Genomic DNA, 25465 nt, shown 5'->3' with positions numbered 1-25465 from the left:
TGGCCATACTATATTATCATTGTTCCTGGCTTAATATAGCCTTTTTTTCTTGGAATAGCAGGCAGGGGAATTTAAACTGAACATATTGTACAAAGGTAATATATAGGATTTTGTGTCAAGAAAAATTGCCCAGTTTAACAGTGAAGCAGATACTTTAATAACGTGCTACATCATGTCTTGTCCCAAAGAGTGCATATAGTTGAAGAGAATATGAACACAAACAACAAACAAACCAGTATCAGTGCCACTTGAAATTCATAAAGAAAATACTTAAACTGTTTGATGAAAAGCAAATATGAAGCATGTCCTCTTCAAAGGATATTTCTGAGTAAACTGTAGAATGCTACTAGTGATGTGATAATTGCCTTATTTTCTAAATGATGATAAAGTACTTTTGTTTAATGATGATATGTTGTTATTGAGAGTTCCTAAATCTATCAGGTTTTATCAGCATCATTTTTGAACCAAAAGAGACTATGAAGAAGCAATTGTAGGATTAGACCTTTTCATTTTTTTTTTAAATTTTTTAAAGATTTAAATATTTATTTGAGAGAGAGATAGAGAGTGAGTACTAGCAGGGTGAGGGGCCGATGGAGAAGCAGGCTCTCCACTGAGCAGGGAGCCTGACTCGGGCTAGATGCCAGGACTCCAAGATCATGATCTGAGCGGAAGGCAGACACTTAACCTACTGAGCCACCCGGGTGCCCCAGATTAGGCCTTTTCCAACGTGAACAGTCAACCCACTGATTTTAATAGTAAAATACCCCAAGGTGGGGAGACTAAGGATGGAGCAGATAGTACCTTAGCTGTTTCATCCCCAGGGCTAAGGGAATAAAAAGTTGAAACAGAATATAAGTATACTTTATATTTTAGAATTGAAGTGAAATATGATTAATGAAAATTGCCATTTTTAAAGAATTTCTTATATAGTTATTTCTTTTCCTTTGCTATAGGTTAGCTCTTGGACTCTGTTAGTTTCCTTTGATAATGCTCTCATAAAATTCTGTATCAGGCAACTATTAGATTACAAGTACTGTAGACCATTGCTGCATTTGGAATACTATGTATTCATACCTTTTTTTATATCACAAAAATCTATTATTGATCTCAAGAAAATGCTATTTTGAGAAAATTATGAAACAGATGTTGACTATGAGGCTAATAATGCCTTCAAATTGCAAAGAAAGGTATATCCTGTATTCAATAGTTAGTATTCCATCTAGAGACGATAGACTAATAAAATATGCCAACTATGTCATGTAAGTCATTGCTTGATCCTAACAATTGTGTTTTGATTCTTACAAAATGCAACAATTTCCTTAAAAATTCAAGTAGCAAGCTACAGAATTTTATAGGAAAATTGTGAAGACACAAGCCTTTGCTAGTATTGTAAATTACTTTTCTATTGGTAATAGAGAGGAAGACTCACTGATCCCATACATACATACATTGGTTGACTATAAAATCTCTTTCCTGTTTTTGTAATTATGGAAATAGATTAGGTTTTTGAGGTTCTTGTCAACTATATATAACCATTATGCATGAGGAAATGAACTTTTAAAATCAACAGCTGAACAAATTCTAAATGAGCACAAGTATGTTAGAAAGATAAACCTAGAAAAATACTTTCTCTTTTTTAAGATTTTATTTATTTATTCGACAGATAGAGAGCACAAATAGGCAGAGTAGCAGGCAGAAGGAGAGGGAGAAGCAGGCCCTCTGCTGAGCAGGGAGCAGGACGTGGGGCTCGATCCCAGGACCCCAGGATCATGACCTGAGCCAAAGGCAGCTGCTTAATCAACTGAGCCACCCAGGCACCCCCCAAAATAATTTTTCTTTATCTGCTGTGTGTTTTTTCTCTGAAACCTGGATTAATTGTCATAGAGTGAGAGGGGATGGGGGAACTACTTCAGAAAAAAACTAAAACCTATTGCTGATAATTTTACATTTTCATTGAAAGTTATGAATAGTTCTGATTTTAGATTCACAAAGTCTATATAATTTACAAAGACTGCCTTATGACATTTTCTCTAAGAATGACGAAGTTATGCACCCTCACTTAACCCAATAAGATATTGAATAAGGATTGAATATTACCAAATACTTAGATAGTCATATGGTTACTTGCAGGATTCAGTTCCTCTCAGGTTGTTAGGCTTTGTTGGACAGTCTACCTTTAGTTTGTTGCCATGTGCGCTACTTCAAAGAGCAGCTCACACAACATGGCAAATGCCTCATCAGAAGGAACTAAGTGAGAAGTGAGAAAGCGCAGGTTAGGTAAACAAATCACAGTCTTTTATAACCTAGTCTTGGCAGTGACATCTCACTTTTGCTGTATTCTCTTCACGAGAAGCAAGTCACTGGATTCAGCCTACACTCAAGAGAAGGGGAACACACATAGTTGTAAATACTAGGAAACCATTTTAGAAGCTGATTACCACACAAAATAATGAGTTGCCCTTGCTATATTTTTTACCAGCCTCAAGGATATAGGTCACTGTATAGAGGTTTACCATTTCACTTAGGTCAGTCTCAAACACTCCTAACACAATATTATAAAATTCTTATCTTTTATATCAAAGAAACTATAGATTATATATACAAATATATGTGGGTACATAGTAACAGTGAAAGTTCTTTAAAGATTAATGTTCATCAGTCATCCTTTATAAGTGTTTCTTCAATGTAACAATATTTGGCAGGTATGTGTATATATGTATGTGCGTGTATTTATATGTTTGTTTAACTCTGTTGGGGGCACTGGAGAAAGAAATCCTACTATTTAATAAGGGGACATGGATTCTTGTTGATTCATTCCTGATTTATAACAAATATATATATTTATTTGGGTTATTTGAGAAATATTTTATTGAAGTGTAACATACAAAGAAGTGTAAAATCAGAGGTACAGCTTCATGACTTTTTACAAAGTGAAAACACCATGAAATCAAGAAATGGATATCATCAATATGCCAGAGGCATGCCTGGGTGCCCATCCAGACATTAACTTTCTAGAAAGTAACCATTATTTTCTACCATTATCTCAGCCTGTTCTGGCTGCTCTAACAAAGCACCGTAGACTAGGTGGTTTATAAACAACAGAAATTTATTTCTCATAGTTCTAGAGGCTGAAAATCTGAGATCAGCGTGCCCACATGGCTGAATTCTGGTGAGAGCACTCTTTGGGGTTGCAGACTGCTAGATTCTTGTATTCTCACACGGTGGAGACCAGAGAGCAGCAAGCTCTCTCATGATTTCCATAAAGATTGATCCCATTCGTGAAGGTAGCCCTCATTAACTCATCTAATGCTGATTACCTCCCAAAGGCCCCGTCTCCTATTCCCATCACATTGCGGGATAGGGTTTCAATATATAAAAAGGGGGGAGGGGGGACACAAATATTCAGTTCATAATAACCACCATAAATTAGTTTTGTCTGTCATTTTTTAAAGTTTTTATAAATGGAATCAAGTATGTACACTTACAAGCTTGTTTTACTCAAAATGGTTTGTGAGATTCAACCTTTTATGGCAATCGTAAAATCCCAAAATTGACCTTTTGTTTAGCAAGGTTCATTCATTTTCATGCTTGGAAAAAAATATTCTCTTTTAAGCTTTTGGCAATTACTATTAGTGCTACTATGAACATTCTTTATACATACCTTTTAGCACATATATGAGTATATTTCCAATGGATTTATATACCTAGGAGTGTCCTAGGTCATTAGGTATGATGGATTCAGTTTTAGAAGATATTGGCAGTTTCTAAAGTTTCATATCAATTTTATATCCACTAGAATTGCACGAGTTGCTTTTTAAGTTGCTCCACATTTTAGCCAACACTTGATAGTAATTAGTCATTTCCATTTTTGCCATTCTAGTCGATGTTTGTGGTACTGAATTTTAATAGACATTTCCTTGATGGATGTGGATTTTGAAAAGTTTTTCAAATATTTATTGACCATTTGAATTACCAATTTTGTGAAATACTTATAAAACTCTTACCTATTTTTTAAATGAATAGTCTGATTTTTTTTTATTGATGTAAGACTATTATACATTCTAGATGCTTTTCATTGGTGAGATAAATGTATTATGCTTATCTTCTTTCACTCAGTGACTTGCTTTTCACTTGTTGGCTTATTTCAGAGAAATAATTTGTATTTTAATAAAATTGAATATATCAACTGGACTTTTCCTTTATGGTTAGTGATTTTTTTCTTGTTTAAGAAGTAATTGCCAAAACTCAATGTCATGATATTGCCTAGAACTTTATTGTTTTTCTTTTTATATTTACATGTACAGTTTACCTGGAATTGACTTTTAACTATGTTGTGAGATAAAGGTCAAGACCATGTGGCTATCCTATAGATCTGTTAATCACCAACTATTAACCATCTTTTCCACTTCAATTCAAGGTCAACTTTGTCATAAATCAAGTGACTATATAAATGCCAATCTGTTTCTGGACTGACTTGAGAATGGACATCTTTATAATACTGAATCTTCTAATGAATAAACATGATAAATTGTATTCATTGTCTATTGCTGCATAACACATTATGACAAATTCAACAGTTTAAAACAAAACAAATTTATTATCCTTCCATTTCCGTGGGTTGATAGTCTGGGTGCAAATTAGCTAGCTTCTCTGTTCACAGTCTCACCGGGCTAAAATCAAGGTGTTGGCCAGGACTGGTATCTCATCTGAACCTTGGGCAAGTCCTCATTCTCATTAGGATGTAACTCTGAAAACCTCAAATGATCCAGTGACTAGCACACATTGCAGGCTGTGTTTCTTTTCATCTTCCTGGATCCTTCTCCTCTGTTTAAACTGTGAAACCGTATTTTCTGGTTGTATGTACTTAGAGACAGTAATGTAGCATTAAGCTAATTTATTCAGTAGTGCTAATTTGGTCTTTTGAAATCTGAGAGTAAGGAGGACGAGAGAGAGAATGGGGGCTTTGTCAGATAACTGTGAAACTCTTAGCTTTCTCACTGTTGGAATTCTTACAAATAGAGCTAAATCATACACATATTTGTGAATAATTGGATAATCAGTGCTAGTTTATTTACTGTAATTTTGCAGTGAGCTTCTCTAGTAGAAGGGGAGGATAAAATAAAGTAACTTTATTAATTTAAAATATATACGCATTCCAGACATTTAATTTTGCTTGCCCTTTACTTTGAAATGAGTGGTGACTAAAACCACTAATTATACTGTATGAGTATATCTTAGTATATAATGAGGGAAAACAGCATTAAAATCAGGAGCCAGGAAGTCAAGCTCCTGTGTCAGGTTACATTCTTAAGCATTCCTATTTTGGGAGGATCCTCTCACCCACTACAATGTTTTAGAGGGATGACTACTGGCTATTAGGACATTTCAAATGACTTCATCAGAAATGAAGGAAAGTATTTGATGATCCAGTAAATCTTGTGAGTTTTGTCCATTATGAAATTTTCTATATGGAAAAGCTTTTTGAAATGAAGTTAGATTCAGAAAATAAAATCACGGTTAAGAACTAAATGTACACTGCTTTTGAAAAACCATTAGGATTATAAATTTCAGTGTATAGTACCATTTAATTACTACCGTAGTATGGTTAGCTTATATCTTAGGAGAGTCATGTCTTCTCTTTTGGAGTTAGACATTTTAGGACTTTAATGAAAACATGTTAGTTACCTTTAGGTAAAGTCTTTTATTACATCCTTTTCTTAATTACATTAAAGCATAACTGAGCAGGTGAGAATTGCCATCAGTGTCTGACTCTCCTCTATACCCACCTTGTGGGAAGAAAAATTGAAAAGAAATTCCTAACTTAAAAGGAAATATTTTAGAATAAAATTTTTGCAATACACATTATTATCACGGCAAGCAGAAAAGAGTTATATGACATTTCCAAATACCAAGCCTTGGGGAGAAAGTATTTTGTACTAATTAACACTACCTGGGGTAGTGGGAAAAGCATGGACTATGAATTATGCAGGTCTAAGTCTGAATCTCCACTAGATAAATCTTTGTTGAACTGAATACTTCCTACTAAATATTAATGTGATAATCTTGGGCATATATATCTGGCCAATAATCAATAGGCTGGGTAATTTATAAACCTCAGCTTCTTCACCTGTAAATTAGATTAAACGAAGATTTACAATTGCTTTTTGGCAATCATAAAATCCAAAAAACCTATTCCAAAGAACCTATTCTTTTGGTGGTAAAACTTGTGTCAAGTGTTACAAGATTAGTGAGAGTCTTTTTTTTTTTTTAATCCTATCTAGTGTGAATTATCATAACTTTGGTTGTTGAACTATTCATGTAATGGAAAGAGAAAGAAATGCATTTGTTTTCTAAAATCCAAAATATAAATTCTATTATATATTTTGTGCCAGGGTTTCTATACAATGATATGGATGTATACTTACCTTTCATAAATAACAGTATCTAGTATACAAAAAAAATGCTAACTTTCCTTTTGGCTACTTGGTATTATTCTTTAGATATTTACTCCTTACTTGTTTTAGCTGGCTCATATTGATTTTTCCTAATCTCCAGAAACATTACAAACAAAAAATTGTGAGCCAAAGATACATTTCAGGCATGTTCTAAAGGTCAGCTTAAGGGATTTACAGATATTTATGAAAGACTTTTTTTTTTTTTTTTGTATCTCAGAGCTGAAAGCAGGAATGATAACCCAAATATCTAATTATGTATATCTCAAAATATAGCAAATCAAGAAAATATAATAAAGTTAGGACAGTTATTACCAAGTAACTTTAAAAAACAAGGGCATTTGACCAGATGAACTTCGTCTAGAAAAGAATACCCATTTAGAAAATAATGAGTTTTATTTTGAAATATTTGCTGCTGTATGAACACTATAGCATTTTAGTGCACTATTTGTTTTCATGCCCTTCTGCTAGATTGCAGGACCTTTGAGAGTAGGATCCATTTCTTTCTTTCTCTCTCTCTTTCTTTCTTTCTTTTTTTTTTCTCTTTTTCTTTCTTTCTTTCTTTCTTTCTTTCTTTCTTTCTTTCTTTCTTTCTTTCTCTCTCTCTCTCTCTCTCTCTCTCTCTCTCCCCCTTCCTCCCTTCCTTCCTTCCTTTAAATCCAACTTCTTTAATACACAGTAAGCACTCAGTAATTTTTAAATAAATGAATAAACACATAAATGAAAAAAAGACCAAAAAATAAGAGAATCATTTTGGACTTGTGGTCAAATGACAGAGTTTGAATTAAAATATATTGAAGCTAAGATCCAGATATATAACTAACAATGCAGGGAATGAGTAGACATTTTGAATGAGCAAAGGTTTTTTCTAAATTTATCACGTACAGAGTAGTTATGATTCCTGGCTATATACTGCTCAGGGGTGGAGTGTCATCTTCATAAAATTACTAAGAAGCATGAATAAAAAGAAGAAGTCATATGGAAGTAAAAATCAAAGAAGAAAAAAGGAATCAGGCCAAAAGAAAAAGACTAAACAATCGACGGATACCATGAGAAAGGTGGAGACTGCTACTTTCTAGCAAAATTTTCAAGACTCTGAAAAGAATAGCTCAGATCAATATATTTTATGTCATTAAAGTGAACCAATTTTAATTAAAATAATAAAGGTCCAATGACCCATTGACTGGACAGTAACCTAGGTCATAAAAAATGCAAGGCTTTCTTCTATAATTTGTACTCAACCCAGAAAAGCCTCTGGCCTTCTGTCTCTCTTAAGGCAAATCCCAAAATGCAAAATAATTGCTTTTAAGCACTGATTCTAAATACAAGGTCTTTGTAAAATTGTGCTTGGTGACAAAATTGAAGCACATACCCACACTAAACATTATGCCATAAGGTGTATTGTTTTTTTTTGTTTGTTTTTTTTTTTTTGTCCCCCACCCCCCAGCTGGCTTGTTATGCTGCCTTGTTAATACATTCAAAATGTCTCCTTTGAACTTGGGATTCACAAATTTATCTGACCTATCATTCATTCATTCAGCTATCTTATTAAAAATGTAATGGAATTATGTTCAGAATTTTCCTGAAAGCTATTAATAAGTGCTATTTGGTTAGATAAATGACACAGTGAGATTTAATAATAACAGTATTGAATTTAGAGTGAGCTAAGTCAGAGATGACTTTATGGAGACCAGGGCGTGCTCACTAGTTGTTAAGATGAGTACAGTTATCATGTTCTTTGGACTTAAAAATTAACAAAATCATTTTTTTCAGGGCATCCAGAAATTGATCAGGATTATGGTAGCTGGCTTTTGCTAACATGGCCACAAAACACTTAAATTGAAAACAATTAAACTGAGTATTTATTTATGATTTTTGTCACAGAGGCAAAGTAGCTCAGAAATAATACCAACTAACTAGTGAACTGGTCTTCCTCTAGGAAAATTTGTGCACTGAGCCAGGTTATAATTAGAAGGTCGCTTGGTGAATGTGTGAACAGAGCCAGAGTTGGTTGGATGATCTAGTGTCATCAGTTTTATGTTAACCTCAATAGGGAGAAACACTGGGCCAGTGAATTCACACTACCTGGTCAGGATATTTGCTCTCCTGAACAGTGAAATAAACACATTAATGATCTCTTTTGTTTTACTCAAAGAGGGTAAACTGCAGTGTGTTAAAGACATATTCTCCAAATTATAACCACAATCTAATTATGCCTTTCTGAGACAATATCATGGATGTCTTAGCTGTGTTTAAAATGTGGACAATTTTATAGAATTTTCCCAAATTATTTCTGCATCTGGTAAATCTTATCCATGTTTCTCTATTTGTGGTTATCTTTATTCTTAAGTCTTATGAGTAACTACACATTGTAGTTGTATATCGCTATATAACAAACTACCCCAGATCTTAATGGCTTGAAAATACATTTATTATCTAAGAGTTTCTGTGAGTCAGGAATCCTGCAATGATTTAGCTGGATGGTTTTGGTTTAGATTGTCTCATTAGGTTTCAGTCAGTGCGTTGGCCAGAGTTAGAGTATATGAAGACTTGATTGGGATTCAGGAATATGGTTCTAAGATTGCTCATGTTGCTGTTGACAGGAGGATTAAGTCCTTTACCATATGGGCTACTCACAACATGTCTTTTCCCACAGCAAATGATAAGAAAAAGAGAGAGAGAGAAAGGAAGAGAGAGAGAGAAAGGAAGAGAGAGACACACACAAAAAAGAGAAGCTACAGTTCTGTCTAACCTAATCTCAAAATCCCAGTAGTTTTTTCAGCTCATACAACATGGCATCCCTACTTTCAAAGCCACTCTCATATTTTAAGTTCTTATCATTGTAGCATTATACCTCTTATGTCAAAATATTTATTTGCTATTTATGGTTGCATAATGAAGCACACAAAACTTAGCTTTTTTAAAACAATATTTATTATCTCTGTGTGTGTGTGTGTGTATGTGTGTGTTAGGAATCTTGGAGTGTCTTAGCTGGTTGAGTTTGGCTTAGGGTGTCTCATAAGGTTGTAGTCAAGGTATTAGGCAGGATTATAGCTTGTGAAGACCTAAATGGGGCTGAAAAATTCACTTCTAATCTCTCCTATGTGGTTTTGGAAGGAGGCTTCAGTTCTTCACCACTGGGCTTCTCTCATAGGGCTTTTCACAACATGGCTTCTTCGAGAACAAATGATGAGAAAATAAGAGAGACAAAAGAGAAAGAAAAAAACCTAATCTTGGAAGTATATACCATTACTTCTGTCATAATCTCTTGGCCATACATTCCATTCTTAGTAAAATGTGGAGAGAGATGACACAAGGTTGTGGATTCCAGGAGGAGGCAGGGATCACTGGCGATCATATTAGAAGCTGGCTACCACAGCTACTATGGACGTGGCTTGTTTAACTTAGGAAGCACTAAAGTAGAGTGCTTACAACGTGGCTCCCTATTCTGGAAAAAATGGCAATTTCTTAAAAAAAAAAAAAAAAAAGCTAAATATACACTTACCTTATCCCACAATTACATTCTGGAAATTTATTTCAGAGAAATGATCATTTAAGTCTATGCAAAAATATATACATAATTGTTCATAGAAGCTTTTTGTAATAGTCAAAAAGTAGAAATGATCAAAATGTTCATGTGATTGGTTAAGCAAACTGTGATTTACCCATACCATGGAATACTACTCGCCCATAAAAGGAACAAAATATTGATAGGTGCAACAACTTGAATGAACCTCAGGGCATTATCCTGAGTGACAAAAAGTCAATCTCAAAAAGTTACATTCTGTATGATTCCACTTATACAGGATTCTTGAAATAAAAATATAGAATGGAGAACAGATTAATGGTTACCAGGATTTAGAGATAGTCAAGGAGAGAGAGTGGGTGTGACTCTAAAAGGGTAGTCTGAAGGAAATCTTTATGGTATGGAATAGTTCTGTACCTTGATTGTGTTGGTGGTTACATGAATCTACACAGGGGATAAAATGACATGAAAGTACATACACACTTTTCACCAATGGCAATTCCCTCATATTGATATTATACTGTAGTTATGTGTGATGTAACCATTGAGGGGTAGAGGGTAAAGAGTGCATGGCACCATTCTGTACTATCTTGCAACTTCCTGTAAATATAAAATTATTTCAAAATAAAAGGTTAAAAAATAATGCATGGTTCTTCAAATCCCAGCTCTGTTACATATTAACTGTGGATAAACTGCTTAACCATTTTTTATTAGTTTAGAAGATCCTAGTTAATTTGTTAGGATAATTTGTGGTGACAAAAATTATACACGGAGACTAGAAAGAAAACACCTGAAAGTGAAAGCTCAGGAGGCTTAAGATTTTACCTTTCCTTGCTTCATTCCTACTTTTCAAATCTGTACAAAAAAGGGGTGAAGAGATGGTGTGGGAAGGGCAGAAGGGGAGAGTGAAGTCCTTCCAGAATTTAATTGTCAATGGGTAACTTATAGCTTATGTTATTCTTACCAGGGGGTGGCATTCTTTTTGTTTGTTCATTTGTTTCAAATTTTATTTAACTTCTAGTTAGTTAACATATAGTGTAATATTGGTTTCAGGAATAGCATTTAGTGATTCATCACTGACATACAACACCCAGTGCTCATCACAAGTGCCCTCCATAATCTGGGAGTGGCATTCTTGAAATGTTGATTTTCCTTCTTGGGTGTAGCCATGACATAAGCCTTTGATATTTATCTAAACTATTGGTCCCAGCTCTTATGTTATTCATATTTCAGTGGTCTTATTTAGTACCATTAGTAATTTCATTGTGTTTTATCTTGGACCTTAAATTATATTTTCATTTTGAATCTTATTTTTGTAAACAACTGATAATCATTTTATTAAAAAGATTGATTTAAATGTCAGCAGTGGTGACTTCAACGTCCTCAATACTGATGGAAGTAATCTGTTTACCAGTCTCAGAAGGACTGTGCAAATCAATGAGTCGTTTGTGGATCATCACCTGAAAATGATACCAAGTCTTAGAACATTCACTGATTCTCAGTGATTCTTGGTGGGCATCTGGACTGGTCCTTTTACTTGGAGATTCTTTTCCTTTGCCCTCTCATCAAGTTAGGGCATACCTTCTCTGAAGATTTTACCGTGTTGTTGGCTGGAGTAATTCTAATTTGGTGAATCGCCACCTCTGGTTCCACAGGTGTCCTTCCGTATCTTTAAAAGCCAGGGCTGCAGTGTAGCTTCCTGACCCACCTGTTTCTCTGTGAGAGCGAACAACAGGGAGTCAGGAACAGCATCAGAAACTCTGAGCTCTGCTGCAGCTGGACCGCATCTTCCTCGAAATATAGCTAACGGTCTCTCTCTGCCACCACTTTAGGAGTGTGTATATATTTTTTATACTTATTTTTTTATATTTGTTTATTTATTTTTATTATTATGTTATGTTAATCACCATACATTACATCATTAGTTTCTGATGCAGTGTTCCATGATTCATTGTTTGCATATAACACCCAGTGCTCCATTCAGTAGGTGCCCTCATTAATACCCATCACCAGGCTAACCCATCCCCCCACCCCCTCCCCTCTAGAAACCTCAGTTTGTTTCTCAGAGTCCATTGTGTCTCATGGTTTGTCTCCCCCTCCGATTTCCCCCTTCATTCTTCCTCTAAACTGTTATCATGTGTTGTTCTATTTATAACTTCTTTATTAATGTCATTACTTCTTGCTTTTGCTCTTCTAATATTGATTTACAATCCAACATTTCCATTTCCTCAGCCCCTAGAGATGGAGTCATTGCATGTTTTCGAGTGTGAAAGGAGGAGGATACCTGTAAGTGGGTACTTTGAAAACACCTGCTTTTAAATAATAACTTGCCTCATGTGCAAAATGGGAATTATGATACCTAATTTAAAAACTTACTATGGGGATCAAATGAGATAATGTTTGTAAAGGGCATAGCACATTGCCTATGTGGGCTTAATCACTGAATAAACAGTAACTCAATATGCCAGCACCTATATTTTCCTCTGCTACTGTTTCCCTTCAGATTTATTCATGAACATTCTGTGTTATGCACTGGCTCAGCCATTCTGAAGTTGTGCTACATTTTCTAGGTACTCTCACCTCCTATAGGTTACTTCACCTTGTCATTTGTTGCCTATTACTCTGTGCACATCAGATTCCACTGGGTACTGAAGCCACATTGGAAAGAGATCCTTCTTCCATTTTGTTCTTTTCAAATATTGAATTATACTCCACAACAACAGAATGTGTCCCTTTTTTCGAAGATTCACTCATGAGTCACAAGTCTATAGGGAATCAGGCTGGGGGTACTTCAAGGGAAATCATCACACTATACTGAGAATCTCCTCTACCCTCGGGCAACCAACCTGCATTTTTGGACAGATTATGCACATCACTTCTATTTCATAGAGAATGAGTTCCTTTCTAGGAGGTTGCTCAGTTCCTCAAACAAACAGACTTCTTGTTCCAAAGAGACAAGGTTAATATGTTCCATTACAAAATTGGAAGGAAGCACTATTTTTTCTCTTTTCTCCTCATGTTCAGAAAATACACTAATTGGGTGATATGTATTCTCTTTCTCTCTTTCCTGAAATACCTAAAAGATAAGTAATGTGAGAGAAAATTAGAAACTATCCTAACCAAACAGTTATAAGAGACAATAAGAGACAGGAAGCAACCCTTACTTCTTGAAACACGAAGAATACATTGTCTTGAACTCTCCAGGCTGCATGCTCCCATCCCACACTCTGCCTCTCTCTCTCTCTTCATATGTGTATATATAAATGCAGCAAAAATAAATTTAATGCAACTATCCCAATTTACTGTCAGATACAAACAATATAATGGAGTACACTTAACTAAGATTTTATGTCTTTATTGTCATGTCAACAATTAACATGATATTTTCTACAATTTATATGCTAGGTAAGGATTTAACCTCCTGCTAGCAGATACACAAATATTTTGTATGAAGGGAAAACAAGCATAATTTAAGCAGGTGTGACTTCATGCTGCAGATTGCAATGGGCACCTTTTATTTAGCAGGCGAAGGGTAATGTTACTCTGAAGACAAAGAGGTGGAATAGGGCTACCTCTGTGTGTTTGGCAGGCTGCCAGCATCCCTGGCAATAGTCTGCTAAATCTTTTTTTCTTATTATTTTTGCTCATGTAGACTACTGACTACAATGCATAGAAACACAATCCTTTCAAAATTACACAGCCTCCAATGCTCCTTACAATGTTTTTGGCTACTGTCAACCAAAACCCCACTTTCTGTTGACTTCCCATTTTAAATGACTCTTAAAATAATTTCTTGAATTCCACTTTCATGAAGCAATTCTAAGGGAGAAAAAAAAAATCCCTCTAAGAAATTTGGGTAAATATGGCCAAGGGCCAAAGCAGAAAATGTCCTTTGCAAAGCAGTAGCCTGCCATTTCTTACATATTAAACCCATTATTGTGCATTGGGCATTTAGTCACTTCTTTCTTCCTGAAACGTGTCTTACAGCCATAGGCACTTGGAAATGCTCTGAATTAAAAAGTTTGGGAGTCTTAAATTAGTTCATGGTCTGTGCTTTAAGTACTAGTACAATATTATAAATTTTCCCTGACATATAAATGATATAGCTTCTTAATTTATCTTAGCTACCATGATATATGAATAAATTACTATTTGCTTTTTAAATTTTTAAATCTGTAATCTATATCGAGTACACCAAAGCAAGTAAAGACATTTGAAATACTATATGGGGCATTACAATTTATGAGGATTGCTTTTTTTCCTTTGCAAATATGAGGATACCTAACATTACAATAAGTATTTTTTGTCTATTTCAAGGTAATCTAAATATTCTATGAAGTTATAAGTAGAAACTCCATAAAAGTATTAAAGGAAAGCTATTTTAATAAAAAAATTTGCAAAGGGATTGTGATAAATGATACATTTATAGGTTGTGGTGGTACAATTTGTACAACATAGGGCAAAAAGGACATCTCTTGTCATTCTTGTTTTAATGATATTTTCCTGAGAGAAAGCTAAACTTTAATAAATACATTATGCAAATACTACCTGGGAATCTTTACAACAGTGCAGCATTGAAAGCTGTAGCCCTCAGTCACTAGGGTTTCACCTTCCCGTTCTTCCCTTTTGGTGTGGAGGGGTTACTCACAGCACGACTCTCTCCCTAAATAATCTCTGCGCAGATGCTGCCCATATCTGCTGTCCCGTATCTGGAGTGCCTTAGAGCTTTGGTGTGGCGAAGGTTGAAGTGTTACATTATTCAGGTTTACTATTTCACTTTTTATATTCTCCATGAGGTCTGGCTCCCTCTTTGGGACTCAGCATCCGTTGTATCTTTATGCCTTGGCCAAAACTTCAATTTTTTTAATTCCTCAAACTGCTGTCTTTTTCTGTGTCCAGGGTGCTACTGTTTCTGCTGTGCTATTGCTTGGAAGCATTCTGGGAAGGGAGCCAGCTCAAATTTCCATTGGTTATAAATCAGGCAATTCATTAATGACACAGCATGACCGAAAGTTCCCAAACCATTGCTTCCCCGAGAGTTACCACTTAGTCCTGTAGATGCCCCCAGAGAGCTCTCTGTTTATGGGAAGTGCTCTTTCTACACTGTAAAATCTGAGAACATTTCAGTGGGGGTAACCCACCCAAGAACGTGGCTTCCTGCATTTATAAAGTGGCTTGGGTCCCAGAGAGATGTTATAATTCTATCATTTTCAGTGAGATCATGTTTTCAACACATTTTGTAAATAATCTATATGTGAATCGTTTTGTGAACCTCATACAGTTAGTTATGTTGGGTTTTTTTGTTTTTGTTGTGATGGTTTACTCCATCTGCTTAGCAGAGTTTTATATATGTGCAAGACACACTGATATCCTACTGCATTATAAAAACCCATATTATGTTGTTGTAGTAAGTGTAGTTTTGAAGAACACATCACGTAAATTTAAATGTCTGTAAAAATAAGTGTACCAAAATGTATATATTTATTTAGGCTAAAGGTATAATTACTGGCTACCTGAAAATAACATTAACATCATTGTAAGCATTGATTAAAAGAAATATTCATATCCATTCAGCTTTTCCCCAGAATTGTGAAATAGGCCATCCTCTAAAGAAATTCTTTTTTATTGCTAAGCCTAAGAAATCATGTAATAACTGGAGATTTTTTTTCCTTATCAGGATAAAAAAAAATTGTACCCTTTTCTTTTTAATTCAAGAACCTTTGACCCAATTGAGGCTTGATTATTTCGGTAAGCTAAGATTCCGAATCTGATGTTTTTATTATCTTGTTTGCTTTACTAAATTATAGAAAGATACTAAAGGATCATGGTTATTTTTCTCCTTTAGCAGCTGTATATTGAAATCGTGCTTTCTAGCATACCTAAGCTTTTTCTACCATACATGGCACAGTTGTTTTTCAGTGCCTAAAGATCCTTTCCCCTATTTATTCTTATTTTACTCCAGCTGGTTTTGTACAATGCCATTACTTTAAACGGTCAATTAAAAATTAATTTAACACACCTTAGATGTTATATGCTAGATTAATTTTCTTACAAATCTATATCAAGTAATATATTTGACAGTGTTTTCAAGATATGAGAACCAGAAAAGAGCACGAAGTTAGAGAAAAGCATTCTTAGCTATTATATATTTCTCTCTCTCTCTCTTACTCTCCTGTAAAAGTTGCTTAGATCGCTTCTTGGCCTTTTGGCTAAGATCAAGTGTAGTATCTGTTCTTATCAGTTTAAAAGTTGCTTAGAGTTTAGACTGAAATGTTTATTAAATCATACAGAAAATGCATAGATATTTGCCATGACATATACATATTTCAGCCAAACATGAGAAACACATGCTCAAGTTTTCCTGAGTCCACACGGCTTACTATCCTGTAGCCCCAATTTGTAAGCAGAACCTAACTTATTATTATAAAATATGGAGATATGGAAAATGGGCTTATCTCTGATTCTTGTGTTTTTCTCATGCCTTTTATTTTTTTTATTTTTTTATTTTTTAAAGATTTTATTTATTTATTTGAGAGAGAGAGAATGAGAGAGAGCGAGTACATGAGAGGGGGGAGGGTCAGAGGGAGAAGCAGACTCCCTGCCGAGCAGGGAGCCCGATGCGGGACTCGATCCAGGGACTCCAGGATCATGACCTGAGCCGAAGGCAGGCGCTTAACCAACTGAGCCACCCAGGCGCCCCTTCTCATGCCTTTTAAAACATATTGTCTTCTAAGACACCTATAATGTCTGCATCTTCTACCTTCTATCCACCCACTTCTCTACATTGACCTTTTTATTGTTTCTCAAACATGCCAAGTATGATCCTACCTCAGGGCTTTGGAAATACCTGTTCTCTTTGAATTGCATTTTTTTTATCCCATACGCATGCATGCACCTCTCCCTCATCTCCCTCACCTCTTTTCCAAATGGGCCTTATTGGTGAGATGTACCTTAATCTCCTTATTTAAGATTCTAATTGTCCCCTGTTATGTGCACTCATCCTTCTTACCCTTGCAATTTATAGAATTTCTTTCCTTATAAAATACCACACATTTACTCATTCATTACATTTTTTAAAGATTTTATTTATTTGTTTAAGAGAGAGAAAGAGGGGCGCCTGGGTGGCTCAGTCAGTTGGGCGTCTGCCTTTGGCTCAGGTCATGGTCCCAGGGTCCTGGGATCGAGCCCCACATCGGGCTCCCTGCTCTGCGGGAAGCCTGCTTCTCCCTCTCCCACTCCCCCTGCTTGTGTTCCCTCTCTCGCTGCGTCTCTCTCTGTCAAATAAATAAATAAATAAATAAATAAATAAATAAATAAATAAATAAATAAATAGAGAGAGAGAGAGAGAGAGAGAGAGAGAGAAAGCATGAGCATTGGGAGGGGGAGGGGCAAAGGAAAGGCAAGAGGGAGGGGCAGAGGGAGAAGTAGGCTTCCCACTGAGCAGGGAGCCTGATGAGGAGCTTGATCCCGGGACCCTGGGATCATGACCTGAGCCAAAGGCAGACACTTAACTGACTGAGCCACCCAGGTGTCCCCATTCATTATATTTTTGTCTTTCCTCCCACATATATATCCCCAAATCTTAGAACAGTGCCTGGGATAAAGTAGGGCCTTTCCTTATTTACTGAATGCATAAATAGGTATGACATAGCAGAAATCCTGTTATTACTTTAACTGCAGCAATATCTTACTTAGTGACACATGCAGAGCTTCTAAACTGCAGTTTAAATACTGCCACCTCCTGAGAAGATGAGGATGGGGTTGGAGAACTTTCAGAAATATACATTTGCATAAATAGCATACTGGGTTTCCACTGAATATTCTCAGGGTGGACTTGGTGGGAGCCCAAGTAGATAGTGAAGTGCAGGAGACTAAAGCCACCCAGTCTTGTATTCCTTGGGCATTGATGCCCCTGGTGCCTGGGAGAGGAGAATCCTCATGTTATTGAGACGATGGTGCTTATGTGGGAATGTGGAGTATGTGGGATGTATGCGAGGGAAATAGTGGCATTTCATCATGTAGTTAAACAAAACGGTACACGTGAACAGAATACAAGGCCAGAAAGAAGTTACTTTTCAATGTAAACTGACTCTGCTTTCTAGTGATTTATAGTCTTTTTATCTCACCTTTTTAAATTCCTTTAAGTACAATTTTCCAAACTGATTTCATTGAACAGTTTTTTTCTTAAAACATCCTGGGGAGGTTTGGTTTTTTTGTGTTTGCTAAGGATGATATAAATACAGAATGATGTATGTATCCAAGCAATTTGAAACTGCACAGTACTCTACAAATGCTTTTTAATTATTATTATTTAGTGACAATTATGTTATGATTTAGCTAAAGCTTTACTATATTGTTCTAGGATATTATCAGTCTAGGAATGCTCATGAAGTTCAATATCATTTGAGGTTTTATTTGTCTTTGTAATCTATTTCCTGTGAATATGTAAAGGGAACAGCATTGGCGAGTTTAAAATTCTTTTCATTTTTCTTTCCTGTGTTTGAATAGCTACAGAATTACTAAATCCTATACAATTTCCCTCTCCATCTATCTACCTAGTTCTTACTCCGGAAATAAGAAACCAAAATCATTAGCTGCTTTTCACCTTTGCCTGAGCCTCATCTACTGCCTGGGAATCTTGAAACTCTAAGTGGGATGGAAAATTGAGCCCTGATAAAAATATTTTTTGATATTCTTTCTCCACATTTTCTCATTAAACATACAGAGAGGAGATTCACTGATGCTGACAGAGTGGCTGATTGTGCCTGGAAGAAATATTGTGGTGGCAAGTACAAATTAGATCATCTTGGACTAGCTTGCATTTTGCTATTTCAGCGGCTATGAATGACTACAGCAAAACAATTTTTTATTAATGTGAACAAATACATCAGGTAGAAAATTACTTTAAAAATAGTGATTTGGGTATTGCAACACCATTTCAATCCAAATGAGCACAAGAGTATGGTGAGAGCTAGATGATCACCACCAGCCCTCATTTTTTTAAAAAAAAATTTGAACTCATATATTTAAAAAACAACTATGATACCTAGAGCTAAATAAATTAATATATTCAGTAAACATCTTGCCTACTCCATTTCTCACCTCTTGCCATGGTTAGTTTCACGATGTAAAGGGCAACACTTTTAAACATTGTTTTTTGATGAAATAGATAAATTGATGGCATGTCTGAAAGATGGGCTCATTTTGAAGGTAAGACTAACATGAGAGCAAGATACGTGGCTAAGGTATGCATAACATTTTGGAAAAGATTCTCTAGCTTATTCCATGGCTATCCAGATATCTTGGGGGAATCATACATTGTCTATTTTCAATAATGTTCTTCTTTGGGAAAAAGAAACACTGCTCTCTTTGGTTGCATATTATACAGAAGTGTACCAACCTCATACAGTAAAATAGCTCCTTCTTGGAATGCCTAGACACATTTTTTTTTTCATGAAATGTAATGAATAAATTTCAGAATTGTCTTAAAATCACAGCATGACCTTTAAGGATCAAAATACATACCTTTTAGAACAATATGAATTATATATTAGGGAAGCTTATTTTCTTCCTTGGCTAGTCTTATATTCTTTTTCCTTTAAGGTGAATTGTGGTTAGGTATTACTTCTTTGCACTCACCAAAATATACTGAGTTCTGAGGAAGTACATGTCAACTGAATATACATACATATCCTTTCATTTGCCAAGAGGCTGCTTGTGAAAAGTATTAAAGACTTCAACACCAAAAGAGACCCAAATGATCTGAATAAAAAAATGGGCAGAGGACCTGAATAGACACTTTTCTAAAGAAGACATATAAATGGCCAACAGACACATGAAAAGATGCTTAACATCACTAATCAACAGGAAAATACAAATCAAAACTGCAATGAAATATCACTATACACCTGTCAGAATGGCTAGAATAAAAAAGACAGATAACAAGTGTTGGCCAATATGTGAAGAAAAGGGAACTCTCGTGCACTATTGGTGGGAATGCAAATGGGTACAGCCACTATGGAAAACAGTATGGAGATCCCTCAAAAAATTAAAAATAAAATTACCATAGGATTCAGTAATTTCACTGCTGTGTATTTACCCATAAAAAATGAAAACACTAATTTGAAAAGACATATCACCCATATGTTCACTGCAACATTATTTATAATAGTCAAAATGTGGAAGCAATCCAAGTGTCCATTTATAGATGAATAGATAAAGACAATGTGAGATATATGTATATATATATGAATATATATAATGAAATATTACTCAGCCATAAAAAAAGAATGAAATCTTCCCATTTGCAAAAAAGTGGTTGGACTCAGAAGGTATAATGCTAAGTGAAATAAGTCACACAAAGACAAGCATATGATTTCACTCAATGTGGAATTTAAGAAAAAAACAAAAACAAAAACAAATGAACAAACCAAGAAAAAAAAGAGACAAACAAAAACACAGACTCTTAAATACAGACAACAAACTGGTGGCTGCCAGAGAGGAGGGGTTGGGGGATGAGTGAAATAGACAAAGGGGATTAAGAGTATACTTAACAGTGATGAGCACTGAGTAATATATAGAATCATTGAATCATTATTTTGTACACCCGAAACTAATATCACACTGTATGTTAATTATACTTGAATTTAAAAAGTATTAAAGGCTACCAATGTATACTTTTATTTTGTGGATTATATTCAAAAATTTAGATGTAGTAAAGTAGATATACATTTTAAGTAGAAAGTAGTTAAAAGCCCAGGATGTGCATGTGGGCAGATGTTGGTTATTCTGATTCTATCTTTTATTACTTGAATGACAGATGTTATGTTGTGATATATGCCCATAATAGAAATACTTCATAATATAAGCCAATCTTTTATTTTACGAAGGACAGAATTTTTTAATTGGCCAAATTATAAAATCTTTCATAGTGTAGGGGTACCTGGGTGGCTCAGTAGGTTAAGCGTCTGCCTTCGGCTGGGATTGAGCCCTGCATCGGGCTCCCTATCAGTAGGGAACCTGCTTCTCCTCCTCCCTCTGCTATTCTCCCAACGTGTTTTATTTTTTCTCTCTCTGTCAAATAAATGAATAAAATTTTTAAAAACAGTATTTCAGAGTGTAGATTAAAGAGTTAAATATTTGCAAATTACCTCATATACAAATTTAAATATACATGTTTATAATAAAAATTACATGAAACATATTAATTGAGAACTATTACTTGACCTTTGCTCAGATTTCACCAAACACATTTCTTTTCATTCTTTATTTGCATCTTGAGACCTCAGCAGCTTCATTTTTTTTTGTTTAAATTTCATTGTTATGTTACTCACCATACATTACATCATTAGTTTTTTTAATCTTTTATTATGTTAATCACCATACATTACATCATTAGTTTTTGATGTAGTGTTCCATGATTCATTCTTTGTACATGACACCCAGTGCTCCATGCAGAACGTGCCCTCTTTAATACACATCACCAGGCTAACCCATCATCCCACTCCCCTCCCTTCTAGAACCCTCAGTTTGTTTTTCACAGTCCATCCTCTCTCATGGTTCGTCTCCCCCTCCAATTTCCCCCCCTTCATTCTTCCCCTCCTGTTATCTTCTTTTTTTTCTTAAAATATATTGCATTATTTGTTTCAGAGGTACAGATCTGTGATTCAACAGTCTTGCACAATTCACAGCGCTCACCATAGCACATACCCTCCCCAGTGTCTATCACCAGCCACCTCATCTCTCCCACTGCACCCCCCACTCCAGCAACCCTCAGTTTGTTTCCTGAGATGAAGAACTCCTCATATCAGTGAGGTCATATGAAAAATGTCTTTCTCTGATTGACTTATTTCGCTCAGCATAACACCCTCCAATTCCATCCACGTCGTTGCAAATGGCAAGATCTCATTCCTTTTGATGGCTGCATAATATTCCATTGTATATATATACCACCTCTTCTTTATCCATTCATCTGTCGATGGACATCTTGGCTCTTTCCACAGTTTGGCTATTGTGGACATTGCTGCTATAAACATCGGGGTGCACGTACACCTTCGGATCCCTACATTTGTATCTTTGGGGTAAATACCCAGTAGTGCAATTCCTGGATCGTATGGTAGCTCTATTTTCAACTTTTTGAGGAATGTCCATACTGTTTTCCAGAGTGGCTGCACCAGCTTGCATTCCCACCAACAGTGTAGGAGGGTTCCCCTTTCTCCGCATCCCTGCCAACATCTGTCATTTCCTGACTTGTTAATTTTAGCCATTGTGACTGGTGTGAGGTGGTATCTCATTGAGGTTTTGATTTGGATTTCGCTGATGCCGAGCGATGTTGAGCACTTTTTTATGTGTCTGTTGGCCATTTGGATGTCTTCTTTGGAAAAATGTCCGTTCGTGTCTTCTGCCCATTTCTTTTTTTTTTTTTTTTTAAGATTTTATTTATTTATTTATTAGAGAGAGAGAATGAGAGAGAGAGCATGAGAGCGGGGAGGGTCAGAGGGAGAAGCAGACTCCCCGACGAGCAGGGAGCCCGATGTGGGACTCGATCCCGAGACTCCAGGATCATGACCTGAGCCGAAGGCAGTCGCACAACCAACTGAGCCACCCAGGTGCCCCACTTCTGCCCATTTCTTGATTGGATTATTTGTTCTTTGGGTGTTGAGTTTGATAAGTTCTTTATAGATTTTGGATACTAGCCCTTTATCTGATATGTCATTTGCAAATATCTTCTCCCACTCTGTTGGCTGTCTTTTGGTTTTGTGGACTGTTTCTTTTGCTGTGCAAAAGCTTTTTATCTTGATGAAGTCCCAATAGTTCATTTTTGCCCTTGCTTCCCTTGCCTTTGGCGATGTTTCTAGAAAGAAGTTGCTGTGGCTGAGGTCAAAGAGGTTGCTGCCTGTGTTCTCCTTTAGGATGTTGATGGACTCCTGTCTCACACTGAGGTCTTTCCACCATTTTGAGTCTGTTTTTGTGTGTGGTGTAAGGAAATGGTCCAGTTTCATTCTTCTGCATGTGTCTGTCCAACTGTCCCAACACCATTTGTTGAAGAGACTGTCTTTTTTCCATTGGACATTCTTTCCTGCTTTGTCAAAGATGAGTTGACCATAGAGTTGAGGGTCCATGTCTGGGCTCCCTATTCTGTTCCATTGATCTATGTGCCTGTTTTTGTGCCAGTACCATGCTGTCTTGATGATGACAGCTTTGTAATAGCACTTGAAGTCTGGAATTGTGATGCCGCCAGCTTTGCTTTTCTTTTTCAACATTCCTCTGGCTATTCAGGGTCTTTTCTGGTTCCATACACATTTTAGGATTTTTGTTCCATTTCTTTGAATAAAGTGGAAGGTATTTTGATGGGGATTGCATTGAATGTGTAGATTGTTCTAGGTAGCATTGACATCTTCAAACATTTGTTCTCCCAATCCATGAGCATGGAACGTTTTTCCATTTCTTTGTGTCTTCCTCAATTTCTTTCATGAGTATATTATAGTTTTCTGAGTACAGATCCTTTGCCTCTTTGGTTAGATTTATCCCTAGGTATCTTATGGTTTGGGGTGCAATTGTAAATGGGATCGACTCCTTAATTTCTCTTTCTTCTCTCTTGTTGTTAGTGTGTAGGAATTCCACTGATTTCTGTGCATTGATTTTATATCCTGCCTCTTTACTGAATTCCTGTATGAATTCTAGGAGTTTTGGGGTGGCGTCTTTTGGGTTTTCCACATAAAGTATCATATCATCTGCAAAGAGTGAGAGTTTGACTACTTCTTTGCCGATTTGGATGCCTTTGATTTCTTTTTGTTGTCTGATTGCTGTGGCTAGGACTTCTAATACTATGTTGAATAGGAGTGGTGATAGTGGATATCCCTGCTGTGTTCCTGACCTTAGGGGGAAAGCTCTCAGTTTTTCCCCATTGAGAATGATATTCACTGTAAGTTTTTCATAGATGGCTTTTATGATATTGAGGTATGGACCCTCTATCCCTATACTCTGAAGAGTTTTGATCAAGAAAGGATGCTGTACTTTGTCAAAAGCTTTTTCTGCATCTATTGAGAGGATCATATGGTTCTTGTTCTTTCTTTTGTTAATGTATTGTTTCACGTTGATTGATTTGCAGATGTTGAACCAACCTTGCAGCCCAGGGATAAATTCCACTTGGTCGTGGTGAATAATCCTTTTAATGTAGTTGGATCCTATTGGCTAGTATTTTGGTGAGAATATTTACATCCATGTTCATCAGGGATATTGGTCTGTAATTCTCCTTTTTGATGGGGTCTTTGTCTGGTTTTGGGGTCAAGGTAATGGTGGCCTCATAAAACGAGTTTGGACGTTTTCCTTTCATTTCTATTTTTTGGAACAGTTTCAGAAGAATAGGTATTAATTCTTCTTGAAATGTTTGGTAGAATTCCCCTGGGAAGCCATCTTGCCCTGAGCTTTTGTTTGTTGGGAGATTTTTGATGACTGCTTCAATTTCCTTAGTGGTTATAGGTCTGTTCAGATTTACTATTTCTTCCTGGTTCAGTTTTGGTAGTTGATACATCTCTAGGAGTGCATCCAATTTTTCCAGGTTATCTAATTTGCTGGCATAGAGTTGCTCATAATATGTTCTTATAATTGTTTGTATTTCTTTGGTGTTGGTTGTGATTTCTCCTCTTTCATTCATGATTTTGTTGATTTGGGTCATTTCTCTTCTCTTTTTGATAAGTCTGGCCAGGGGTTTATCAATCTTGTTAATTCTTTCAAAAAACCAGCTCCTTGTTTTGTTGATCTGTTCTACTGTTCTTTTGGTTTCTATTTCATTGATTTCTGCTCCGATCTTTACTATTTCTCTTCTCCTGCTGGGTTTAGGCTTTATTTTTCCAGCTCCTTTAGGTGTAAGGTTAGGTTGTGTCCTTGAGACCTTTCTTGTTTCTTGAGAAAGGCTTGTATTGCTATATACTTTCCTCTTAGGACTGCCTTTGCTACATCCCAAAGATTTTGAACAATTGTGTTTTCATTTTCTTTGGTTTACATGAATTTTTTTAAATTCTTCTTTAATTTCCTGGTTGACCCATTCATTCTTTAGTAGGATGCTCTTTAGCCTCCATGGATTTGAGTTCTTTCCCACTTTCCTCTTGTGATTGAGTTCTAGTTTCAAAGAACTGTGGTTTGAAAATATGCAGGAAATGATCCCAATCTTATGGTACTGGTTGAGACCTGATTTATGACCTAGGATGGGATCTATTCTGGAGAATGTTCCATGGGCACTAGAGAAGAATGTGTTTTCTGTTGCTTTGGGATGGAATGTTCTGAATAGATCTATGAAGTCCATTTGGTCCAGTGTGTCATTTAAAGTCTTTATTTCCTTGTTGATCTTTTGCTTAGATGATCCGTCCATTTCAGTGAGGAGCGTGTTAAAGTCCCCCACTATTATTGTATTGTTGTCGATGTGTTTCTTTGCTTTTGTTATTAATTGCCTTATATAATTGGCTGCTCCCATGTTAGGGGCAAAGAT

At 35.9% G+C, this 25465-nt stretch overlaps 1 protein-coding gene and 1 non-coding gene across 2 annotated transcripts in view; both read left to right on the top strand.

The window, feature by feature from the left end:
- The window catches only part of LOC118017833 (catenin alpha-3-like), a 1833615-nt gene that overhangs the window by 1520194 nt on the left and 287956 nt on the right, over nucleotides 1–25465 (top strand). The window lies entirely within an intron of this gene.
- Nucleotides 16168–16349, top strand: LOC118018454. The gene has a single exon (XR_004681412.1). It is a non-coding gene; the product is annotated as a U2 spliceosomal RNA (small nuclear RNA).

The sequence above is a fragment of the Mirounga leonina genome, unplaced genomic scaffold (assembly GCF_011800145.1).
Source record: "Mirounga leonina isolate KUSES-001 unplaced genomic scaffold, KU_Mleo_1.0 Mir_106, whole genome shotgun sequence".
Taxonomy (NCBI): Eukaryota; Metazoa; Chordata; class Mammalia; order Carnivora; family Phocidae; genus Mirounga; species Mirounga leonina.
Note: the sequence above shows the minus strand (reverse complement) of the source record. Positions and strands in the feature narration are given on the sequence as shown.